The sequence below is a fragment of the Arachis stenosperma genome, chromosome 1 (genome assembly GCF_014773155.1).
Source record: "Arachis stenosperma cultivar V10309 chromosome 1, arast.V10309.gnm1.PFL2, whole genome shotgun sequence".
Lineage (NCBI taxonomy): Eukaryota > Viridiplantae > Streptophyta > Magnoliopsida > Fabales > Fabaceae > Arachis > Arachis stenosperma.
The window spans coordinates 38,925,846-38,932,839 of record NC_080377.1 but is presented as its reverse complement, the minus strand read 5'-3'; the positions used below and the strand labels follow the sequence as shown (position 1 = coordinate 38,932,839).

General features: G+C 38.4%; 1 non-coding gene across 1 annotated transcript; it reads right to left on the bottom strand.

The window, feature by feature from the left end:
- Window positions 1-3,384: 3,384 nt before the first annotated feature.
- Window positions 3,385-3,492, bottom strand: LOC130953894 (small nucleolar RNA R71). The gene has a single exon (XR_009076059.1). It is a non-coding gene; the product is annotated as a small nucleolar RNA R71 (small nucleolar RNA).
- Window positions 3,493-6,994: the final 3,502 nt, after the last annotated feature.

Here is a 6,994-nt window from a genome sequence, read left to right as displayed (position 1 = left end):
TGGCTGGCTCGTTTGTCAGGCGAGCACTCGGTTGTCAGGCGATCAACCATGCATCGTGTATCAGAAATCCAAGAGATAAACACTAGAGCCTCATATGCTTGTAGAACAGAAGTGGTTGTCAGTCACCTTGTTCATAGGTGAGAACGATGATGAGTGTCACGGATCATCACATTCATCAAGTTGAAGAACAAGTGATATCTTGGACAAAGAACAAGCGGAATTGAATAGAAGAACAATAGTAATTGCATTAACACTCGAGGTACAACAGAGCCCCACACCTTAATCTATGGTGTGTAGAAACTCCACCGTTGAAGATACATAAGAACAAGAGTGATCATTGGTTTTGGCCCCAGAGAGGGAACCAGAAGAACCAAGATGTAAATACAATAGTAAAAGGTCCTATTTATAGAGAACTAGTAGCCTAGGGTGTACAGAGATGAGTAAATGACATAAAAATCCACTTCCGGGCCCACTTGGTGTGTGCTTGGGCTGAGCAATGAAGCATTTTCGTGTAGAGACTCTTCTTGGAGTTAAACGCCAGCTTTTATGCCAGTTTGGGCGTTTAACTCCCATTTTGGTGCCAGTTCCGGCGTTTAACGCTGGGATTTCTGAGGGTGACTTTGAACGCCGGTTTGGGCCATCAAATCTTGGGCAAAGTATGGACTATCATATATTGCTGGAAAGCCCAGGATGTCTACTTTCCAACGCCGTTGAGAGCGCGCCAATTGGGCTTCTGTAGCTCCAGAAAATCCACTTCGAATGCAGGGAGGTCAGAATCCAACAGCATCTGCAGTCCTTTTCAGTCTCTGAATCAGATTTTTGCTCAGGTCCCTCAATTTCAGCCAGAAAATACCTGAAATCACAGAAAAACACACAAACTCATAGTAAAGTCCAGAAAAGTGAATTTTAACTAAAATCTAATAAAAATATACTAAAAACTAACTAGATCATACTAAAAACATACTAAAAACAATGCCAAAAAGCGTACAAATTATCCGCTCATCATTCATAGGCAACAAAGCATCTCCAAACACTTATCTAAAATTCCCACCAATGAATTACATAAGTATCTCTATGTTATTTTCTGCTTTATTTATCTTTTAATTATCAAATCCTCATAACCATTTGAATCCGCCTGACTGAGATTTACAAGATGACCATAGCTTTCTTCAAGCCGTCAATCTCCGTAGGATCGACCCTTACTCACGTAAGGTATTACTTGGATGACCCAGTGCACTTGCTGGTTAGTTGTGCGGAATTGTGAAAAGTGTGATCACAATTTTGTGCACCAAGTTTTTGGCGCCATTACGGGGGATTGTTCGAGTTTGGACAACTAACGGTTCATCTTGTTGCTTAGATTAGGTAATTTTATTTTATGTTTAAGCTTTCTTTTATTTTTATTTTCGGAAAAAATAATAAATACAAAAAAATTAATAAAACCATAAAAAACAAAAAAAAAATTTGTGTTTCTTGTTTGAGTCTAGTGTCAAATTCTAAGTTTGGTGTCAATTGCATCTTTTCAAATTTTCTCAATTTTTCGAAAAAAAATTCAGGCATTGTATTCTTCATTGATCTTCAAGTTGTTCTTGATGATTTTCCTTGTTCTGATCTTTAAATTCTCCTGTTTTGTGTCTTTTCATATTTTTCGTATGCATTTTCAAATCCATAGTGTCTAAACATAAAAAAATTTCTAAGTTTGGTGTCTTGCATATCTTTCTTTTCTTAAAAATTTTCAAAAATATGTTCTTGATGTTCATCATGATCTTCAAAGTGTTCTTGGTGTTCATCTTGACATTCAAAGTGTTCTTGCATGCATTACTTGTTCTGATCTTAATTTTTTATGTTTTGTGTCATTTTGTTATTTTTTTCTCTCCTTATTAAAAAAATAAAAATAAAAAATATCCCTTTCCAAGTAAATAATACAAAGAAATAAAGATTCAGAACATACACCAGAGGAATCACAAAGAAAAAGCTGGGTGTTTAGAAAAACGCCCAGTAAGGAAGAATTCTGGCGTTAAACGCCAGCCAGGGTATCTGGCTGGGCGTTAAACGCCCAAAAAGGTAGCATTCTGGCCGTTAAACGCCAGAATGGATAGCATCCTAGGCGTTTAACGCCAGGATAACACAGGGGAGGTAATTTCGTTTCAAATTCAATTTTTTTTTCAAATTTTCATGTTTTAAATAATAATTTTAAAATCTTATATTTCCACATTTTCAAAAATCCTTGCTAACAATTAATGTTTTGATTCAAAAAACTGCAAGTTTGTTACTTTCTTGTTAAGAAATGTTCAATCTTTGAATTTTAGAATCATATCTTTTAATTTCTTGTTAGTCAAGTCATCAATTTTAAAAATAAAATCTTTTTCAATCATATCTTTTCAATCATATCTTTTTAAAATCAAATCTTTTTCAATCATATCTTTTTAAAATTATTTTCAAATCTTTTTCAACTAATTATTATTTCTTATCTTTTTCAAAACCACCTAACCACTTTTCCACTTCCAATTTTGAAAAATCACTAACAACTTTTTCAAAAATCTTTCTAATTAAAACTAAAACAATTAGTTAATTAAAAATCTTTTTAGTTTTAAAATCTTTCTTTTAAAATCTTTTTAGTTTTAATTTTTGAAAACTCTCTCTCTCTCTCTCATCTCTTTCTATTTACTTGCTAACACTTCTCTTCTACTCATAATTCGAACCCTCTCTCTCCCTCTATGTTCGAATTCTTCTCATTCACTCCCTACCTCATTCCTCTATTCTTCTTTTCCTCTAACACATCAAGAAATCTCTATACTGTGACATAGAGGATTCCACTACTCCCTTTGTTCTCTTCTTTTTCATATGAGCAGAAACAGGGATAAAAACATTCTTGTTGAAGCTGATCCTAAACCTGAAAGGACTCTAAAGAAGAAGCTAAGAGAAGTTAAAGCACAACACCCCAGAGAGAACCTTACAGAGAATTTTGAAAAAGAAGCAGACATGGCAGCCAAACCCAACAACAATGCTAGAGATGCAAGGATGATGCTTGGTGACTATACTGCACCAACTTCCAACTTCTATGGAAGAAGCGTCTCAATTCCTGCTATTAGAGCAAACAACTTTGAGCTTAAGCCTCAATTAGTTTCTCTAATGCGGTAGAATTGTAAGTTTCATGGACTTCCATCGAAAGATCCTCATCAGTTCTTAGCTGAATTCTTGCAGATCTGTGATACTATCAAGACCAATGGGATTGATCCCGAGGTCTACAGACTTATGCTTTTCCCCTTTGCTGTAAGAGACAGAGCTAGGATATGGTTGGACTCACAACCTAGAGAAAGCCTGCACTCTTGGGACAAGCTGGTCAATACTTTCTTGACCAAATTCTTTCCACCTCAAAAGATGAGAAAGCTTAGAGTGGAAGTCCAAACCTTCAAATAGAAGGAAGGTGAATCCCTCTATGAAGCTTAGGAAAGATACAAGCAATTAACCAAAAGGTGTCCTTCTGACAAGCTTCCAGAATGGAGCATCATATGTATATTCTATGATGGTCTATCTGAATTGTCCAAGATGTCATTGGACCATTTTGCTGGTGGATCTCTTCATCTGAAAATACCTACAGAAGCTCAGGAACTCATTGAGATGGTTGCAAATAACCAGTTCATGTACACTTCTGAAAGAAATCCTGTGAATAATGGGATGACTCAGAAGAAAGGAGTTCTTGAGATTGATACTCTGAATGCCATATTGGCTCAGAACAAAATATTGACTTAGCAAGTCAATATAATTTCTCAGAATCTGACTGGATTGCAAGCTGCATCCGGCAGTACTAAAGAAGTCTCATCTGAAGGAGAAGCTTATGACCCTGAGAATCTTGCAATGGAAGAGGTGAATTACATAGGAGAATCCTATGGAAACACCTATAATCTTTCATGGAGGAATCATCCAAATTTCTCATGGAAGGATCAACAAAAGCCTCAACAAGGCTTCAACAATAATAATGGTAGGAGAAATAGGTTTGGCAATAGCAAGCCTTTTCCATCATCTTCTCAGCAACAGACAGAAAATTCTGAGCAGAGCCCCTCTGGCTTAGCAAAAATAGTCTCTGATCTATCTAAGGCCACTTTCAGTTTCATGACCGAAACAAGGTCCTCCATCAGAAATTTGGAGGCACAAGTGGGTCAGCTGAGTAAAAGAGTTACTGAAACTCCTCCTAGTACTCTCCCAACCAATACAGAAGAGAATCCCAAAAGAGAGTGCAAGGCCATAACTATAACCAAAATGGCCGAACATGGAGAGAGTGAAAAGGCAGTGATTCCCAGTGAGGAAGACCTCAAGGGACGTCCACTGACCAATAAGGAGTTCCATATTGAGGAATCAAAAGAATCTGAGGCTCACACAGAGACCATAGAGATTCCACTGAACTTACTATTGTCATTCATGAGCTCTGATGAGTATTCTTCCTCTAAAAAGGACGAAGACACTGTTGAAGAGCAAGTTGCTCAGTATCTAGGAGCAATCATGAAGCTGAATGCCAAGTTATTTGGTAATGAGACTTTGGAGGATGAACCTACATTACTCATCAATGAACTGAATACCTAGATTCAGCAGACATTACCTTAGAAGAAACCAGATCCCAAAAAGTTCTTAATACCTTGCACCATAGGCACTATGACCTTTGAGAATGCTCTGTGTGACCTGGGGTCAGGTATCAACCTCATGCCACTCTTTGTAATAGAAAAACTATGGATCTTTGAGGTATAAACTGCAAGAATCTCACTAGAGATGGCAAACAAATCAATGAAACAGGCTTATGGACTTGTAGAGGATGTCTTAGTGAAGGTTGAAGGCCTTTACATCCCTGCTGACTTCATAATCCTAGACAATGGAAAGGATGAGGATGAATCCATCATCCTTGGAAGACCCATCCTAGCCACAACAAGTGATTGATGTGGACAGAGGAGAGTTAGTCTTTCAATTGAATGAGGACTACCTTGTGTTTAAGGCTCAAGGATCTTCCTCTGTAACCATGGAGATGAAGCATGAAAAGTTTCTCTCAATACAGAGTCAAGCAGAACCCCCACACTCAAACTCTAAGTTTGGTGTTGGGAGGCCATAATCATGCTCTGAGCATCTGTGAAGCTCTGTAAGAGCTTCCTGTCAAGCTATTGACATTAAAGAAGCGCTTATTGGGAGGCAACCCAATCTTATTTATCTATATTAATTACTTTCTCATTTTTATTTTCTAGTGTTAGTCTATGTCTTCCTTAGGTTGATGATCATGTGAAGTCACAAAAACAGCTGCAGAATTAAAGCGGAATCAAAAACAGCATCAAAAACAACACACCCTGGAGGACGAACTTACTAGCGTTTAAACGCCAGTAAGGATAGCAAAATGGGCGTTTAACGCCCAGTCTGGCAGTATTCTAGATGTTAAACGCCAAAAATGGCACAGAGACTGGCGTTTAATGCCAGAAAAGGGTGTCTGGTATCTGGCTGGCGTTAAACGCCAGTAAGGGTAGCAGAATGGGCGTTTAACGCCCAGTCTGGCAGTATTCTTGGCGTTAAATGCGAAAACTGGCAGCTAGATTGGCGTTTAACACCAAAATGGGCAGCAGCCTGGCGTTCAATGCCAGAAAAGCCACACATAGGGCATTTAAATGCCAGAAAGGTGCAGGGATGAGAAATCCTTAACACCTCAGGATCTGTGGACCCCACAGGATCCCTACCAACCCCAACTCATTCTCACTCTTCTTCACACCTTTTCTATAACACCCTTCTCCAAATACCATTCACCTATCAAATCCTACCCTCTTCCCCATAACCTCATCACCACTTACATCCATCCACTATTTTCCATCATACAACTCACCTACCCCCACCCACTCAAATTCAAACCATTTTCCTCCCAAACCCAACCCCTATCACATGGATTCCCTCTCCCCCATACCTTATATATACCCCTCCTTACTCCTTCATTTTCACACATCACAAACACTCCAAAACCCCCTTGGCCGAACGACTACTCCACCTCCATCTCCTCCATTTCTTCTTCTTCTACTCCTTTCTTTCTTCTTTTGCTCGAGGACGAGCAAACCTTTTAAGTTTGGTGTAGAAAAAGCGTTGCTTTTTTGTTTTTTCCATAACCGTTAATGGCACCTAAGGCCGGAGACACCTCTAGAAAGAGGAAAGGGAAGGAAATTGCTTTCACCTCTGAGTCATGAGAGATGGAGAGATTCATCTCAAAGGTCCATCAAGACCATTTTATGAAGTTATGGCCAAGAAGAAGGTGATCCCTGAGGTCCCCTTCAAGCTCAAAAAGAGCGAATATCCAAAGATCCGACAAGAAATTCGCGGAAGAGGTTGGGAAGCTCTCACCAACCCCATCCAACAAGTCGATATCTTAATGGTTCAAGAGTTCTATGTGATGTTGCGGAAAACGATCCGACACAAAACTCACCGGCAAGTGTACCGGGTCGCATCAAGTAATAATAACTCACATGAGTGAGGTCGATCCCACAGGGATTGAAGGATTGAGCAATTTTAGTTTAGTGGTTGGTTTAGTCAAGCGAATCAAGTATTGGTTGAGTGATTTGTGTTTTAACAGAAACTAAATTTCTTGGAATGTAAAGGAGGAAGGGAAAATTGCAGTAAATTAAAGAGCAGGAAAGTAAACTTGCAGAATCTTAAAGAACAAGAAAGTAAATGACTGAAACTTAAAGTGCAAGAAATGTAAATTGCAGTAACTTAAATTGCAAGGAATATAAATTGCTTGAATGTAAAAGGGATTTGAGGATAGGGATTTCAGAATTTAAGCAAGAGAATGTGAATTGCAACAATCAATAGAGCAGAAATTGAATTAGAAACAATTATGATTCAAACAGTAAGGAAATAAAGTGCAGCAGAGGTTCACAGAAGAACCAAAAGTAAATTAGGATCTCAGGTCTCCAGAGACTAGGTAGCAAAGCCTAGATCTCAATTGCCTTCCCAGATCCAAGTTCACAAAGCAATTGACAAG